The following is a 19,607-nucleotide window of genomic DNA, read 5'->3' as shown; positions in this document are numbered from 1 at the left end:
AGGTCCAAGTGAGAAATCAGGCATTTTTTTAAAGCCTCTGCTTGCATTGAGTTTGCTACTCTTCCATTTTCCAAAGTAAGTGTCCTGACTGAGCCAAAATTCCATGTGAGAGACACAACCAGAGGGCACAGATACAAGGAAGCATGAAAACTGATGCTCTGCAGAGGTGGGCTAAGGAGAGAGGAGGGAGACAAGAGATACTGGGGAGAAGAGTAGAAGATGGCTTTGAATCAGCTGTGACCTCAACGCATTTCAAAAACTTGGACTAGCAAGGGGGGGTTAGAGTGAAGAAAAGGCTTAGTTTCAGGTTATTTAGAGTTTGTCCTTGAATAGGTCCCACGCCTGAGTGACCAGGAAACAAGATGGAGCAGAGTCAGTAAGGACATTCACGTGGAAGGTTCTAGGCCTGCTGGGGGTGCACAGGTGAAGTGGATGCTGGGGAGTAGAGATTCCTGAAGCAGGAATTCAGAGCTCCCTGCCACAGAGTCTTTTGCTCAAAACTCTCCATAAACATGTCTCATTTTGTACAGCTCAGTATTTTCTTTTATTTCCTTTCAATTTTTAAAAATTTTATTCTATTATGTTAATCACCATACATTACATCATTAGTTTTTTTTTTTTTTTAAGATTTTATTTATTTATTTGACAGAGAGAGAGACACAGCGAGAGAGGGAACACAAGCAGGGGGAGTGAGAGAGGGAGAAGCAGGCTTCCCGTGGAGCAGGGAGACCGATGCAGGGCTCGATCCCAGGACCCCGGGATCATGACCTGAGCCGAAGGCAGACACTTAACGAATGAGCTCTGCACATCATTAGTTTTTGATGTAGTGTTCCATGATTCATTGTTTACGTATATCACCCAGTGCTGTTCCTTTCAATTTTTAACAGGATTCCTTCCCCATGCCATACTAAATCATTGACACTAAAAAAATAAATAAATAAAGCAAAAGGTGAGGGTGCAGGGCAGGGGAGGGTATGAAGTGGGGCACCCAGCATTAATGATGGGGAGGGCAGTGGGAGCGGAGAGACAAACCCTCAAGAGACGTAGAACCCAGGGTGTCCTGGGGTGCTGGGGTGGCAGCGATGTCCCGCCTACATTCTCCACAAGATCTCCCTTCCCTGCCCAAATCTCCATGGGGGATTTTATGGCTTATTTAAATAATGGAGGTCCCAGTCCCACTAATTTATCTTCCAGGACAGAGAGTATGAGGGAGGAGGACGGAAGACAGGCGTGACCAGCCCCTTTGCAATTTCCCATGGACCGGGGTTGAGGGCCATCAACTTTGTTTGGAGGTAACTCTCCCATATTTGGGACATTTGTGACCCTGAGTCTGTGTTTCCTGTCACAATGGGCCACAAAACAATTCAAACAAAAAGAGTAGGAAGAGTGTAGGGCAGCAGAGCCCTACAGAGTCAACAGAAGGTATTCAGATGTATTTTCAGATTTGATTCTCAAACTGTCCTACACTGTCGGCTTCATCGACACAGAGAAGTCCAGTCTGTCTCATCCGTTGTATCCACAGTGCTTGGAGCAGTGAGCGGCACGTAACAGGCGCTCCATGTGTATTTGCTGAATCAATAAACCCTATGAAGCAAGAAAGACAAGCCATTATCCCCATTTTATATTTGAAGTCTAGAGTCTTGCCATTCATAAATGGCAGAGCCAGGACCAGACAGAGACTCTCATCCCAAGGTCATTGCTAGTTATTTCGTCCTAAGATGCTTCTAGGTCGTTAGCTTCAGGAAGCAAAGAATCCCAAAGACACGAGTGTGTGGAGCAGCTGTACGCAGAAAAGCAGGCAGAACCCTTGAGTTTTCTAGCACAGAGAAAGCTTTACAAAGAAAGCGCAAGACAGAGATGTGGATGAGTAGCTGGCGAGAAGCTCCAAGTTCTCCTTGTGCAGCAAAGGTATGTTCCCAGCAGGCAGCGCCCAGCTGGGAACATTTGCAGCTCTTCAGCCTCCCCTGGAGCCCAGCTTCAGAATGAAGCCTCTCTGGGCAGCCGAAGTGCTCACGTGAAAACCCAGGTGCAAACACATCAGAGTTAGAGCTAACTGATCTGTGCATGGTCCACTGTTTAGATATTAGCCATCCTAAGACTCGGAATCCATCATTGCCATTACTTGTTCGCTGGAGGGAAATAACCATCTCAGGAGGAAATAGTCTTACTAGAAATTAAGAAGCTCTAAGAAGAAACTAAGAAGGTGCATAGCTGATCATCGAGAATGACTACACATTAGTTCTTAAGGTCTAGGGGAACCCCGAATGGCTCCTAGGCAAAGGTCTGGAAGCCGTAGAAATAACATGCATATTGTGAGTGTTCTGAAGGAGAGGGTCCGCGGCTTTATTACGATCCTAACAGGGGTCTCTGATTCAAATCCAGCCACATCAGGATCTAGAATAAACTTGTCAACTTCCCAACTGCTCAGCTTTGCTTAAAACCCCAAGAATGGAAGTGTCCTCTGCAAGGCAGTGCATGCTGTTTCCTGTGGTCAATGCCTGCCCCCTCCCCCAGAGTGAGGGGTGAGCAGGTTGTCCCACTGGGACCTGAGCAACACCTCTCCCTCGGTGTGTCCAGCATGTGGGGTCAGAACCGGAGCTGGAGCATGGGGAATGCTGGAACAGGCTTTGTGTATTTACAGGTAACAAATGCCTAGTTCCCCCAAAGTGAGGAGTTTTAAATGAGAATTTCTGCTCATTTGTCTCAGAAGAGCCTGACAGAAAGGCCAAACCTCCAGCGGGTAGTATCTATCAGCCTCAAATTCTCCTGGACCCCCGCTTTCCCTCCTGAGGTTTCAGTTATGGAGGCAAAGCCCAAGTTTGTGCTAAAAGTGATCCTCTGGTGCCATCTGGTGGTCATGACTTATTATGCACCTTTTACAACACATTCTTGCATTGTTTGTATTTCTTAATCTTTTCACAGATTTCAAAACGGAACTCAGTTCAAACTCTCCCCTTTACTTACATGTAAGTTGAGGCTCAGGGATTGCATAGGCCATGCGGTGGGTGGCTTATCAGTGGCAGAGCCGACCTTGAAGCTTAGGCCTTCACATTCTCCTTCCAGAGCACTTTCCCTCCCTGTGCAATGTTAACTTCTCCTACCACTTCGCTCTTCTGGGGCAGGAATTTTCCATCTGGGACCAATGTCTGGGCTGACTGTCCTCCTCTGTGCTCCTACAGTTCCCTAACTTTCCCTGTGCAACAGCCTTCTCTACCCAGGTTCTCCTGTTGACTTTTCTGCATTCCTCCCTCAACAAGAGAACTTTGAGAGCAAAGACTGTTCACGCTCTGCATCCCAGGACCCAGCCTGGAGCCTGGAACAGATGAACAGGTGAGTGAAGTCCCCCGTCACCCAAGCGAGCAGTACAGCATGCTGCACATGTCGCCAGGACCACTGTCTTCCTGTTCCGTGCTGTGGACCCCATATAGTTCGGGGTCCTGGAGAGACCAAGACATGGTCCCTATCATGTGGTGCTCCAGTCAGAGGGGAGGCCCAGCCAGGTCAATCAAGCGTCACAATGCAATGTGGGAAGTCCTAAACACAGGCACCCTAAGGGCAAAGAGAGGACACTGAGGTGAGGCTGTGAAGCTCAAGGCAGTTTCTGAGACTTGAAGGTGAATTCAGGTGAGCTCTGGCAGAGGGCATCTGGCAACAGAAACAGGTGTGAACAAGCAGGTGCATTAAGGGTATGCCTGGAGTACAGAATGCATCTGAGTTGTGGGTGGCAAAGGCAAGCCCAGGAGCTGCACAGGGGCCAGCCCATGAGGGCATTGGCAGCTTCGCCTCCGTTTCCAGCGCTGAGATCCCTGCAAAGGATTTTAAGGACAACAGTGTAATGGGGGTCTTACAATGCAGAGTCCCAGGCCCCCCGCCCAGATTCTGATTCGGTAGGTCTGGGCTTGGCGGTCCCGGGACTTTGCACTTTCAGCAAGAATTAAGCTCTTTGGGTGCTTCTGGTACAAATGGACAAGGGCCACACTGGAGGGAGCCCTGGAGAAGAATGAGAAGAGGCAAGGGACCAAGGACAGAAGGCGACACAGTAAGGGATGGGCTGTGAAAAAGATGCCTTGTGGTGACTGCTGAGGGGGGAGCAACTGGAGGCACCAGGGAATAAGGGAATGTGCCTGTAAGACCACAGGAAAATTGTTTTAAGGAGGAGAGAATTGTCCCCCAAAGCAAACTCACCAGGAAAGTTAAATTAGGTGTGAACAGAAAATGTGTTGCTTGGCTTTGGGCAATGAGGAGGTCCTGAATGACTATCCAGTGGGTGGTTTTGTTGGAATAATGGGGACAGCACCAGACAATAGAGGGTCTGGAGTAACTGGAGAAATATACTGACACTCAGGGGCTCTTCCTCCCTCCAGAAGCCTAGCCGGGAAAGAAAATGGATGGGGAAGGATGTAGGTGCCAGAGAAGAATTTGGGTGTTCAGGCGGGAAAACTTGACTCTCTCTCTCTGCTATGGAGGTGGAGTGGGTGGAGATCACAGCAGAGGGTCCAGGAGGGAGGGTGGCAGGAGAAGCCAGCGTCCTGGAGAGGAGCTGGAGCAGGGGAGAGGTCCAGAGCCTCTCTTGGAGGGGAGGGGAGGTGTATGCTCGAAAACGGGTTCACAGGTTGATTCAAGTGTGGTACAAAGAAAAGAAATACCATAAATATATCAACTCACTTGGCCAAAATCTGAGTTGATATAAATCTGAGAGAAATAGTGAAGTTCATTAAATAACTTAATGAAGATTCAAAGAGATGTTAAGAGTGAAGAACTAAAACCCAGCTTTAATCCGGCAAACATAAACTCTGCACTTGGTTAAAAATAAGCTTCTGCAAGCACAGGAAGGTGACTTGGCCTCACAGCAACCAACAATTTAAAAAATTAATTGATGATATTCTCTATTTGACTGAAAAGAATTATGAGGCTTTTAAAAGCTAAGGATCTGAGGTTATCCACTTGAGATCCCAGGACTTAGCAAAATTCTAGCCTACCAACTGTTACTCCACCCTTTTCTAAAGATGTGAGGGTGAGGAAGAATGGGTGGTAGGACCGTGGAGACAACTCAGTCTATACTCTGCTTTATAAATGTTTTTTAAAGTAACTCATTTGGGGCGCCTGGGTGGCTCAGACAGTTAAGCGTCTGCCTTCTGCTCAGGTCCTGATCCAGGGTCCTGGGACTGAGCCCTGCTCAGTGTGGAGTCTGCCTCTCCCCCTGCCCCTCCCCATGTTCCTCCCCCTGCCCTTTCCCCCTGCCTCTCCCCACTTGTGCTCTCTCCCCTGCTCTCCCTCTCTCTCTCAAATAAGTAAATAAAATCTTAAAAAAAATAAAAAAATAAAGTGGCTCATTTGCAAACCTTGATATTTTAACCATAATTGGAAGCCAGTTCTTTGTGATCTATCTCAAAACTGATGATGCTGATTTCATCAAACAAACCTCACAAATCTCCCTGACCATCTGGGGAGCTTTGCAAGGATCCCCAAGAGCTTCTGGCCTCGAAGAGATACTGTTTGTGTAGATCTTGAGGGTGGGGGCTGTCAATAAAACACAATGAGGTTTGGAAGCCACTAAACTGGGTAGGAAACTTTTGGAGGTATCTGGTTCCTATCCTAAGCTACTAAGAAGACACAGAACATTCTTCCTTGTGTTTCACAAGTATTCAGAACCAATAGATTGTGCCTTTAGGGAGTTTGACAAACTTACATGCTTGAAACTATGGCTAATTCTGGTATACCCATGCCATGGGTTGGTATTACATATAAACGTGTTGGAAGACAGATTAATAAACTCCTTTTCTTTTTCTTTATTTTCTTTATTTACTTATTTGGGAGTGGGGGAAGAGGGAGAAAAATCTTCAAACAGACTCCCTGCTGAGCACAGAGCCAGATGCAGGGCTTGATCCCACAACCCATGAAATCATGACCTGAGCCAAAATCAAGAGTCAGATGCTTAACCAAGCAAGCCACCCAGGTGCCCCTAAACTCCTTTTCTTAGAAGAGTTTAGTTTTCTTTATAAATCACTACATATCTATTCTAATATTTTCAAATGGCTACTCATTTATGAGCAATATATCCGTGGGTAATGATGCTACGGATGTTACAGAGGGAGACTGGTCAAGTAGTAAGAGGTGGTTTGGAATGAACTCATCACGCCCAAAGAACACAACTGAACAACTCCTTTATCATCTTTATCATTTACATTTACTCTTATTAACGGACATGTCTCTTTGAGTTATAATTTGTATACCATAAAATTCATCCCTGATAAGTGTGCAGTGTGACCCTTTTCAGCAAATTTACACAGCTGTGCAAGCATCATCATGGTTTAGAATGCTGCCACCCAGAAAGTTCCCTCAGGCCTGTGAGTAGCCCGACAGCCTGTGTGCACATCGGATCTGCTTTCCGTCTCTAATGTCTTGCCTTTTCTAGAAACTTCATATAAAGGGAAACACAAAATGTTGAGTCTCTCATGTTTGGCTTCTTTCACTTAGCATAACGTTTGTGAGGATCATTCTTATTCCATGTACACACAGTGTGCTCCTTACGTTCCAGTCTATGATCCACTTTTTAATTCATACTTTTGTATCATGAGAAGAGCCTAAGTCTATGTATTTTGGCATGTGCATATCTAATTGTTGCCACCACCATTTTAAGTGGTGATCTTTATGGGCTCCTGGGTGGTTTGGTCGGTTAAGCATCTGCCTTTGGCTCAGGTCTTGATCCCAGGGTCCTGGGATCGAGCCCCTCATCAGGCTCCCTGCTCAGCGAGGCATCTACTTCTCCCTCTGCCCTTCCCCTCAGCTTGTGCTCTCTCTCTCTCTCAAATAAATAAAACCTTAAAAAAAAAACATAAATTGGCAATCTTTCCCCATTGAATGGCTTTGGCATCCTTATTGGAAATTCATTGATCATAAATATATAAGTTTATTTTTGGACTCTTCTGTTCCATTGATCTACATGTCCATGCTTGTAGGAAGGATAAGCATTGATTTGTGAAAACATTGTTTCATTTATATATACTAGGGTTAGTGTATAAAATGTATTTCTTACTGAGGATTGTGGTAAAAATATTTTCTTGAACATTATTTATTTAAGCAGTGTCAGATAATACTCACAATAAGACCAAAAAAGTGTTCTAGACTAGGCTATTGGCACCTACAAAGATTGTGGAACAGAGTGCAACTGCACACTTTGCAGAAGGGGAAACTGAGGCCCATGGGGAGGAAGCAACTTAACCACAGTTATGCAAACCTAAGTTCCTTTCCTGGGAGTCCCCATCTTCCTGCTATCCTTCCTGCTCTTCTGTGCGTCGTTGAGGGGCTCCCACCTCTACCCCCTTGCTGAGGTCCTGCTGGCAGAGCCCCCATGGGTGCAGGCTGGGCCGGAGTCCCGGGAGCAGCGACCTGCCAATGTCCCTGTCTTCCCCTCTCTCTTCAGCCTCCCCCTGGAGGTCCACTGAACGCTTTCTGCCTAGACACTGCATTGCCCGGTGGGTCGAGCCCCAGATGACTGCTCCCTGTCCTCTTGCCCCTCCTTTTCCAGGGACTGGGGAGTTGGCTTTTCTTCCAGAATGGAAAAAAGACAGCAGCACCATCGACGTCAAATGGCTCTTACACAATGGCAGCATCTTGCTGAGAATCGTGTAAATAACCCCGGGAACATATGGATTGAATTTCCCTCAACTTACCAGGAATGTAATAAGTCAGGGCCGTGGGGGAAGGCGGCCACTCAGCCAGGCGCTCGGAACACTTGAAAGAGTCCTGTCTCCGCCCCAGAGACGTCTTACCCTGGAGCTCTCCATCCCTCTCCAGTTCCAGGGATCCTACCCTCAACAAGACACAGGCACTTGGCTCTGTCCCTGGCAGGCTGGGCTCTGTCGTGATCCCAGCATCCCAGGCAGCTCCTCACCCTCCTCTTTCAGAGGAAGACCATGCCTCCAACCTCACAAGCTGGGCAGAATGTCTGCTCATTGCTTCATTCATTCAGCCACTCATGCACCTAGTGTTTATTGAGCACTGTGTCTGGGTGGTAGGAATATGACAAGGAACAAGAAAACACTGTCCTGCTGCCATGTCTAGTGAAAGAACTTTCCAGCACCCCCAAGGTATCACAGCTTTTGAATAAGGGCAAGTTCCCAGCATTGGTGGTGCTGGGTCAGAGGTTGATAGAGACACAAGGGGCAGATGCAGAATGGGGTGGCTGACCTCCAAGGTCCCTCTCAAGGGCGAACGATCTTCCTGAGGTTTGAAGCTCTTGGAACACTGCCCCTGCTTCCTTCCTGCCTCCTGCCCACACGATTCTCTTTCAAAGGCACCTGCAGGACCTTAGCCCCAGAGGTTTTTGTTGGAAGGCGTGAGAGGTCCCTGGAGAAGCAACAGTGGGTCCAGAAAAAGCAGAATGCTCATCTTTCCTGCTGAGAAAACCGCTATAATTCTTATTTCTTTTTATTTTCTGTCTTCTTTGGCCCCTCAGAAGAAATCTGAACACTTTCTCCTGAGTGAGGATGAACTTGAAAAATAAAACGAAAACATATCAACAAACATAAAAGTTCTGGGTAAAATATTCCCATTGGGGAAAACTGCGTGATGGAGACACAGGAACTCTGCATTATTTCTTTGAACTGAATGTAAATCTACAATGACCTCAAAATAAAAGGTTTAATTAAACCTAAAAGTTCTTGACAACTACGCTATGAATATGTAAGGTGTTACCTTTAGGGGAAGCAGAGTGAGGGATGTAATGGAAATCTAGACTGCTTCTCCAGCTTTTCTGTCAATCTGAAATTACTTCAAAATAAAAAGTTTAAAAACAATTTGTAAAAATGCAAGAAACTGTTTATTGATAGGGAGGGGGGCAGAGCACCGGATGGGAAATTACTAGACATTGCCTTTCTTTCTTTCTTTTTTATTTTTTTTAAGACTTTATTTGTCAGAGAGAGAGAGAGAGAAAGCAGTAGGCAGAAGGAAAAGGAGCTCCCCACTGAGCAAGGAGCCCGATGCAGGACTCGATCCCAGGACCCTGGGATCATGACCTGAGCCAAAGGCAGACGCTCAATCGACTGAGACACCCAGGCGTCCCTAGACATTGTCTTTCTATGTGACCTTGGGCAGGTCCTTTCTTCTCTCTGGCTCTCAGTTTCCCCACTGATAACATGAAGGTGCCCCATACAGGGCTCTTCTTATACAACATCCTGCCCCAACTGTGGTCCAGTTTGTGGGCCCAGGTCTATGTCAGTCTCGCCCCTCTCTTCATCCTTTTCCCGCCCCAGCGGCTCAGATTCCCCAACTGCAATGTAGGGATAAATAACATTTATTTTTTTAACTGTTAAATTAAAGATAAAAGGAAGCAGTAGATGCCAAGTGCCTGACAAGTAGTAAATACTCAGGAAATACTTGATTCCTGCCCCTTTGCCCCTTCCATTCCCCCAGAGCAGAACTCACCGTGAGTTCCTACACCCTCCGCCTCCAGTCCCCATGCCTGGCCCCTGCGGCAAGCACACAGCCTTTAACAAACAACTATGCTGTTCTCACTGCCCGTAGCAAGAAGCAAGGTGGAACGCACAGGTTCTCAGCTGCCCTAGAACGGTGATTTTCACACTTTGGGTGCATCCGAATGACCTGGGGGAGCTTGTTAAACTACAGATGGCTGGGCTCCCTCTCTGGAGTTCTCCGTCAGTAAGTCTGCTGCAGGACTTCAGAGACTGTGGGACTCCAGCAAGTTCTCAGGTGATACTGCTGCTAACACGAGTTCTTTGCAAACACAGAGGATAGCTACACACCCCATGGTGCAGAGGAAAAGCAGATTTGCCAGGAGGTTGGCCCTAAGGGATGGAGCAAGGGAGTTAAGCCAGGGAGGAAGAAATGCAGGTCTAGGGGAGGGTGACAGCTGGGATGGGCTCTGGGAGATCAGAGCAGGGATCTTTCCTGAGGAAGGCTAGAGAGAGGAATTGCTCCAGCTTTTCCTTTTCTCCCCCCATTTCCACCCGAAATAAAGCACTGCACCCAGCATCCCTCACTCCAGAGCCAGGTAAGGTCAAACCTCAGGCTGAAGGGCTAACTGCAAAAGCAGAGGGAGGGAAAGACAAGAGGGGAGGAAAATCTCCAAAGCCCAGGACACACGAGCAGAAAGGGAAGAGGAAATTTAGTCAACCCCAGACCGGTTTGTAGGGGGAATATTCCTGGGCGGTTTGGGGCAACTGTGTAAGTAGGAGGTTGCCTGTTGCTGTGTTTGTCAACAACCATGTGCTCTGGTGGCAAGTGAGGGGGATGATGAAGGAGAAGGAGAAGAGGAGGAAGAGGAAAGAGAGGAAGAAGAAAAAGAAAAAAGAAAAAGAAAAAGAAGCATCTAGCTTTTATTAAGGATTTAAGTAAGTGCCCAGCCCTAGGCTAAGCACTGTACACATTTTATCTCCATGAAATAGTCATTACCCCCCTTCACACATAGTAACTATTCCCAGGTTCCTCAGGTACCCACACCAGCTGATGCCTGACTTTAGACCCTGCTCTCTCTACTGTTTTGCTGCCTCATGACCTCCTGGGCTTTGTCAGTCCCTACGATCTGTGTGAATTTGGCCAAATCAATTTTTCTGAGACCCAGTTTCTCTGCCAGTAAAAAAAAAAAAGTTGATGGCAAGTACTCTCAAAAGGGTTGAAAAAGCACAGAGAGAACAGCCAGGTAAAACTGCAAAGTGAAATGTTAGTTGTTGTGTGTGTCTCAACCACCCAACTAAAGGTTAATATTAATGACCATGACCTCTGACATGCAGGACGGTAACCACTCGGAGGTCTTATGTTTGGTTCTGGGCACCACTGGGTTAACATTTTCATCCTGTTGTAAGTAAAACCATTACTCACCAGTGTAACTAATGTTTCATCATTACTAATTCCAAAACCAGTACACCACGGAGCCAGAGTTTAAAAAGAATTTAATTGACCAAAACATGCCCAGTAGCAATGACTGTTTTATAAATAATTTCTGCTCCAAATTCTAACTTGGTATAAAAGCTTTTTGTGTATATTTCAATTTTTTAGTGTGAGGTATACAATGTTTTCATTGTATCTCTGTGCAAAACCCTGAATGTCCAGAAAAATAACAACAGCCATAATAGTCCTCATTTTTAACAGTGCCAAATGGTAGGCTGAATGATGACTCCTGTCCCACAGGGAAACAGGCTCAGGCAAAATACATGGGGTGCTCAAGTTCTTAGAGCTGTGTCCACCCATCCAAGTAGTGTTGGTATGGACCAGACTTCCTCATTTTGTCCCATGCTACTTCCACAGAATATTTGAGAAAAGAACATGCCACGCCATCCAATACCGACAGCCCATCCGCCCACACAACAAGCTCTTTTTCCATATAGGTGTGGATTAGCCATCCATTGGGAAATGCCCAGTGGATGGTTTCTAACATAGAGTTAGAAGGAGCTTGGTGATTGTGTAAGGATTAACGTAAGGTAATAAAAGTTCTGAGAAGGTGGAACAGCCTAAGGTCACGCTGACAGAAGGGGTTCGGAGCTTCCCCCACCGTCCTCAGTCCACAGAGGTCTGAAGAGGAGGTGTTTACCCCTTCAGTCAGCCCCAGAACCCCTGCTAAGAGAGGCTGCTGGGCCAGGATGCACTCATGCATCCCCATCAACCCTGATTTCTCAGTGGGCAGCTGTCAAGCACTCAAGGGGACCTTCTAGAACATCAGAACGTGAAAACCTACACAGTTATTCTGGAGAGCCCCAAAACTAAATTTTCAAACATGTCATTGAATTAATAGTCCATTTATAGAATTATCAACTGTTGCAGCTGAATGAGATCCTAAATAATGTATTTATTTTTCAAATGGGGGTACTGAAATTCAAAGACCAAATGTGACTTGTTCAAAGCCACATACATTTCATTGTGACAAAGATAGGAATTAGTGACAACTACTCAAATTTAAAACTATACAATAGGCACAGTACTAAGAGAAGTCCATGCAACATACCATATAATGCTTACAACAAATGAGGAATGAAGGGGAAGGGAGGATGGTTCTTCTCCATGGTCAAACATCCAGGCAATGGCAGAGTCTGGATTCACAGTGAGGTCTGTCAGGCTGCCTCTCATAATATTATGATTTATAATAAGAAATACATATTTGGTCTTTGTCCCCGTTTCTGGCACAGAGCTCCCAAGTCCTTTGGAATTTTCCAGGTGATGAACTATAAAAGTGTCTTTTGTTATGTTAATGAGATAACTTTTGAATCCCAACTAAGGATGGGGGCTGGTTGCCAGGGGAACCAACTAGATAATTAGAGGGTTGGAACTTTTTTTTGTGGCTTTTATTTTTTTAAATTTTTTTAATTTTTCCCATTTGCTGTATATTTATCCTCTAATTTATTAACATATAAAGCATTATTTGTTTCAGGGTACAGGTCTGTGATTCATCAGTCTTACACAATTCACAGCGCTCACCATAGCACATACCCTCCCCAGTGTCCATCACCCAGCCACCTCATCCATCCCTCCCACCCGCCCCCGTCCAGCAACCCTCAGTTTGTTTCCTGAGATTAAGATCTCTTATGGTTTGTCTCCCTCTCTGGTTTTGTCTTGTTTCATTTTTTCCTCCCTTCCCCTATCATCCTCTGTCTTATTTCTCAAATTCCTCATATCAGTGAGATCATATGATAATTGTCTTTCTCTGATTAAATTATTTCGCTTAGCATAATACCCTCTAGTTCCATCCACGTCATTGAAAATGGCAAGATTTCATTTTTTGATGGCTGCATAATATTCCATTGTGTGTGTGTGTGTGTGTGTGTATACCACATCTTCTTTATCCATTCATCTGTTGATGGATATCGAGGCTCTTTCCATAGTTTGGCTATTGTGGACATTGCTGCTATAAACATTGGGGTTCACATGCCCCTTTGGATCACTACATATGTACCTTTGAGGTAAATACCCAGTAGTGCAATTGCTGGGTCGTAGGGTAGCTCTATTTTCAATTTTTGAGGAAACTCCATACTGTTTTCCAGAGTGGCTACACCAGCTTGCATTCCCACCAACAGTGTAGGAGTGGGGTTGGAACTTTTTAAAGATTTATTTATTTATTTGAGAGAGAGAGACAGTGGGGGAGGGGCAGAGGGAGAGAATCCTCAAGCAGACTCTCTGCTGAGTGCAGAGCCCAATGTGGGGCTCAATCCCATGAGATTGAGCCATGACCCATGAGATCACACCCTGAGCCCAAATCAAGTCAGTTGCTCAACCACCTGAGCCATCCAGGCACCTGAGAGGGTTGGAACATTTAGTCCCACTCTCTGACCTCAGGAAAGGGAGAACGGCTTAAGGTTGGATCAATTGCCAATGATCAATAATTTAATCAACCATGTCTATGTATTGAAACCTTTATAAAGAATCCAAAAGGATAGGGTTTAGAAAGTTTTCAGGTTGATGAATACATGGAGATTTGGGGAAAATAGTGTGCTTGGAGAGGGCATGAGAATTTCAAGCCCTTTCCCCCTACCTTGTTCTATGTGTCTCTTCTACCCAGTTTTTCCTGAGTTATATCGTTTTATAATAAACTGATACCTTAGTAAATAAAACATTTCTCTGAGTTCTGTGAGCCCCTATAGAAAACTAATCAAACTGAAGGAGGGGGTCATGGAAACTTTTGATTTATAGCCAATTGTTCAGAAGTATAAGTAATAACCTAGACAATTGGCACCCTGAGTTGGAGGGGGTTGTTGGAACCTCCAATCTACAGTTGGTTAGACAGGAGCACAAGTGACAACCCGGACTTGTGATTGGCATCTGAATTGGAGGACAGAGGGGCAGTCTTATAAGACTGATTAGAGGTAGATTGTGTCAGAATTGAGTTGAACTGAGTTGCTTGGTGGCATGGGGGAAGCCCCTCCCCCTCCACACTTTGGAATTGGGTACAGGAACCCAAATTACCTCTCAATCTGTGTTCGAGAAGAATCACTGATGGGCATGGTGGAGGATAAATTGGAAATTGGAAGTCTGGAAAAAGGAAAGCCAGTTCAAAGATGCTCACAAATTTCCCAATGATACAGTGAGGGCTTGAACTAGGACAGTGGAAGAGGAATGATGAGGTAGAGCTATCTCAGCATCTGCCCTATCCTCTGGTGAGACTTTGCATGGATGTTAACATGAAGATATGCTACCATCCACAGGGAAACTCCCATAGTGCACAGTATTTGTTCTCGGAAGGAGCTATCAGCTGTGACCAGGTTGGTTAAGGGTATTCATGACCTTTCCCTGAACATCATAGAATGGACTTGCCATACATTTCAGATAGAGCTTTGAGCCAAGGCACAGTGAAACACACCAATAAATGTGGATCAATTTTTTTTTAATTCCTCAAACCAAGGAGGATGAAAATAATATAAACCCATCAGAGACATTCTTGTGGACATCTTCACCTGGGTCTCCTGGGGTCTTTCTGAAATGTCCAGTCCAATATTATTTCTAATAATATTCATTCTGGCAATCTTTTAATAATTAAACACATGTTTATGGAGTGTGAAGCACTCCTAAATATGTGAAGCATTGCACAAGTTGCCTTGGGGGATACAGCAATAATGTAGTTATAAGTATTTTCTTCAAGGAGCTAGCTGTATAGTAGAAAGTATAGGGATGCCTGGATGGCACAGTCGATTAAGCGTCCAGCTCTTGGTTTTGGCTTAGGTCACAATCTCAGGGTAATGAGATATAGCCCTGTGTCAGGCTCTGTGCTTAGCTAAGAATCTGCTTAGGATTGTCTCTCCCTCTCCTGCCCCACCCCCCATTTGTGCTTTCTCTCTCTCTCAAATGAATAAATATACCTTTAAAAAAAGGAAGTATAAAATACACATATCAATGACTGAAGCACAAGATGGACAGAGCTACATGACTTCAGAGGGCATGTAGAATGGCTCTGAAAGTTCAAAGAAGACACTTTTAGCTAAAGACAGTGTGAGGCCAGGGGCAGTCAGGGAGGCTCCCTGGGACAGATGACAAATAAGAGAGTGATTTAGAGGATTTTCATGTACATTCACTCTGTATCTCTCTCCAGGAAAACCCAAAGGAGTGGATTGAAATTACTATTATCATATTACTATTATTATCATATTATAGAGGGGAGACTAAGTTACAGTAAGTTTATTTCTCAAGAGTCACACCACCAGAAAAAGTAATAAAGGCAGGACTAAAACCCCAGTCTTCTGCTCCCAAACCCACTAACTGGTTTGGCCATGTCTCTGAGGATTTGTGGGAAAGGCTCCTTTATACATCATAAGTCCCCTCCCAACACCCTGAATAGCTGATTTTATAGACCATTTCCCAGGCTCTGGGAATTACTTTGGGCTGGTCTTAACCAACCAGCTGGGTTGTGGAGCTTTGTTGATCATATTTTCTATAAGCATGTCTCTGGGGAGTTGTTCAGATTCACAGGGCTCCAGGAGTTTCCTGTTGAGACCATTGTCCTGGAAAGAATCTGGAATGACTCTTAAATGACTTGATCTTTTCTCAGAAATATAAGCATGAGGCATTTCCAGGAGTAGGTCCTGGCTCATTCACAGGTCTTCTATTTTTCTTGATAGACAATGGAATGTTGTGGTTAAGATTAGAGATTCCAAAGTCACATGAATAATGTCACTTTGCCACTTGACAGGCATATGACATTGGACAACTTACCTAATTTCTCAGAGTTTGAGTCTCCAAATGTGTCTAATGCAAATAATAATAATACTTAAATTAAGGGGTGACATATAATAAGTGCTTGATATATGTGAACTGTCATTTTAATTGTGCCTCTTTTCACCCACAAAAGAATATAGGCTCTTCCACTTCCAGTGAAAATATCTTTTAAAACCAAAGGCAAAATTGGGACACCTGGGTGGCTGAGTCAGTAGGGCATCCAACTCTTGGTTTTAGCTCAGGTCATGATCCTGGGGTCATGGGATAGAACTTCAGGTAAGCTCTGCACTCAGTGGGGAGTCTACTTGGGATTCTCTCTCTCCCTCTCCCTCTGCCCCTCCCCAGATACTCTAAATAAATAAATAAAAACAAGGGCAAAATGAAGACTTTTCCAGACATACAAAATTTGAAAGAATTCATCACCCTGCAGATCCACACTAAAAGAAATATTAAAGTAACTCTATCATACAGAACGAAAATAATACCAAATGGAAATAGGGATCTACACAAAGGAATGAGGAGCACTGGAAATGGCTAAGTACATAAAAAAATATGGGTAGGTTCTTCTATTATTTAAATCGATTTAAAATGTAATTATTTTTAAAAAATAAAATAATAAAATAATACTAATGTACTGAGATGTTTATAACATTATGTGTAAGGAACATTCCTGACAACAACAGTCTAGTGACATAAAGAGGAAAATGAAAGTATATTATTGTAAGTTTCTTATAATACACATGAATTTGTACATTACTTGAAGGTAAACTGTGATAAGTGAAACCCTAAAGCAGACAGTAAAATAGCAAGACAAAGAATTATAGCTAATAAGCTAATAACAAAAGAGATAAAATTAAGTTAGAGCCCATATACTAATTCTAATATAGATTAATCTAAAAGAAAGGAAAAAATAAAGAACAGATAGAACAAATAGAATTCCAAAGTGATATGATACACACAAACTGAACCATGTCAATAATCACATTAAATGTAAATGATCTAAATATAAAGATATATATATATATATATCTTTTCCTGTGTTATATCTTTGTCTTTTTACTTTTAACCTACTTGTATCTTTATGTTTCTTATAAGCAGCATATCATTGTGTCTTGCTTTTTTATTTATCTGACAATCTCAGTCTTTTAATTTTGGGTACCTAGCTGTCTCCGTGTATGGAATGTGTGACTCTTGATCTCGGGGTCATGAGTTCAAGTCCCATGTTGGGTGTAAAGCTTACTGAAAAATATAAATAAATAAATAAATAAATAAATGAAAGAAAGTTGGAGTGGCTATATTAATATGAGACAAAGTGGATTTCAGAGCCAAGAATATTACCAGGAATAAAGAAAGTCATAATGGTAAATAAAAGAATTAATTGATAAAGAGGTTATGACAATCCTAGTGTTATATACCTAATAACAGAGCTTTAAAATATGTGAGGCAAAAATTAATGTAACTACAAGAAGAAGTAGAAAAAAATGACCATTGTAGTTAGTGATTACAATACTCCTCCCTGAACGGTTAATAAGAACAAACAGACAAGAAATCAGTAAGGGTATGGAACACTTAAATAACATGATCAGGCAATCTGACATTTAAAGACAACCCTACCCAACCACAGCAGAATATACATTCCTTTCAAGTTCACGTGGAATATTTTCCAAGATAAGCTATATTTAAAACCTATAATAATCTCAATATATTTAAAATGATTCAAGCCATACAAACTAGATTATTTGACCAAAATGGAATTAAATTTGAAATCAGTAACAGAATAATTTCTAGAAAATCATCAAATATTTTGACTAAATAACACATTTCTCTGTAACCAGGATTCAAAAAATAAAATGTTAAATGAATGAAAATAAAAACACAACATAGAGATATTTGTGGGATGCTACTAAAGCAGTACTTAGGAGGAAATTTATAGTACTAATGATAAACCAAAATTAATCTCAAAATAGAATAAAAGAAATACTAAAGGTCAGAGAAGAAATCAAAGAAATATAAACAGAAATATGATGGGGAAAAAAATCAATGAAACCAAAAGTAGTTTCTTTGAGGAGGCAATAAAATTGACAGATTTCAATATAGACTGATTAAGACAAAAAGAGTAAAAATATAAATTACCAAATTCAGGAATAAGAGAGGTGACATTACCAGAGATTTTACAAATTAAAAGCGTAATAAGAGAATATTGTGAACAATGTTATGCCAATGTTTGACAGCATAGACAAAATAGATGCCTGAAAAGCACAAACTACCAAAGTTTAATAAAGATGAAATAGATAATCTGGATAGCCCTATATCTATTAACAAAATTGAATTTGTATTTAAAAATCTTCTCACAAAGGAGAAGGAGGGGGGCAGTCCTCGATCACCTTACTGGTAAATTCCACTAAAGACTTAATGAAGAAATAATATCAATTCCACATAAACTCTTCCAGAAAATTGAAGAAAAGGGAATACTCTTCAACTCACTGTGAGGCCATGTTTTGCTGATGTTGCAAGAAAACCAGACAAAGACATTACAAGAAATCTTCAGAGTAATATCCCTCATAACCATAGATAGAAAAATTTTAATAGAATTTTAGCTAATGAATCAAAAAATATGAAAAAAGAATAATGTATCATGACCCAGTGGGGTTTCTCTCAGGAATGCAAAACAGACTTTCTGGAAAAGCCAAGAAAATAAACCAATGAAATTTACCATATTAATAAATGAAAAATGAAAAATCATATGACCGTCTCAATAAATGAAAAGTAAAAACAAGTGATAAGGTCCAACTGCCATTCCTGATAGAAATTCACAGCACACTACCAATAGAAGAAACCTTCCTCAGCCTGATAAAGGGGCAATTAAAAAAAAACCCTACAGTTAACATCTTATTTTATGGTGAAAGACTGGGTATTTCCTCCCTATGATCAAGAGCAAGACATTTATGTTCACACTTCTACTCAGTATTATACTTTTGGTTCCAGCCAGTGTAACAAAGCAAGGAAAAGAAATAAAAGGCATCCAGATTAGAAAAGAAGTAAAACTCTCTATTCTCTTGATGATACAATCATCTGTGTAGGAAATCTGATGGAATCTTAATTTTAAAAAGCTACTAGAATTAAAATGTCAATTCAGCAAGGTTGCAGGACATAAGATCAATATACAAAATGAATTTTATTCTTATATATTAGCAATAAGCAGTCAGAATAATCATAATCAGATTAATCAGAATAAGCAATCATAAAGTCATTTACAATAAAATAAAAATTTATGAAATACTTAGAAACATAAATATGAGAATAGGTAGATAAGAACTATTCACTGAAAACAATAAATCACTATTGTGAAAAATCGAAGAACTATATAAATGAGAAGATATACTGTGTTCATAGATCAGAACACTCAATATTCTTTTTTTAAATTTTTTATTGTTATGTTAATCACCATATATTACATCATTAGTTTTTGATGTAGTGTTCCATGATTCATTGTTTGTGCATAACACCCAGTACTCCATGCAGAACGTGCCCTCTTTAATACCCATCACCAGGCTAACCCATCCTCCCACCCTCTCCCCTCTAGAACTCTCTGTTTTTCAGAGTCCATCGTCTCTCATGGTTCATCTCCCCCTCCGATCTCCCCCCCTTCATTCTTCCCCGCCTGCTATCTTCTTTTTTTTTTTTTTCTTAACATGTATTGCATTATTTGTTTCAGAGGTACAGATCTGTGATTCAACAGTCTTGCACAATTCACAGCATTCACCATAGCACATACCCTCCCCAGTGTCTATCACCCAGTCACCCAATCCCTCCCACCCCACCCCCCACTCCAGCAACCCTCAGTTTGTTTCCTGAGATTAAGAATTCCTCATATCAGTGAGGTCATATGATACATGTCTTTCTCTGGTTGACTTATTTCGCTCAGCGTAATACCCTCCAGTTCCAACCACATC

The sequence above is a fragment of the Mirounga leonina genome, unplaced genomic scaffold (assembly GCF_011800145.1).
Source record: "Mirounga leonina isolate KUSES-001 unplaced genomic scaffold, KU_Mleo_1.0 Mir_115, whole genome shotgun sequence".
Classification (NCBI taxonomy): Eukaryota; Metazoa; Chordata; class Mammalia; order Carnivora; family Phocidae; genus Mirounga; species Mirounga leonina.
Note: the sequence above shows the minus strand (reverse complement) of the source record.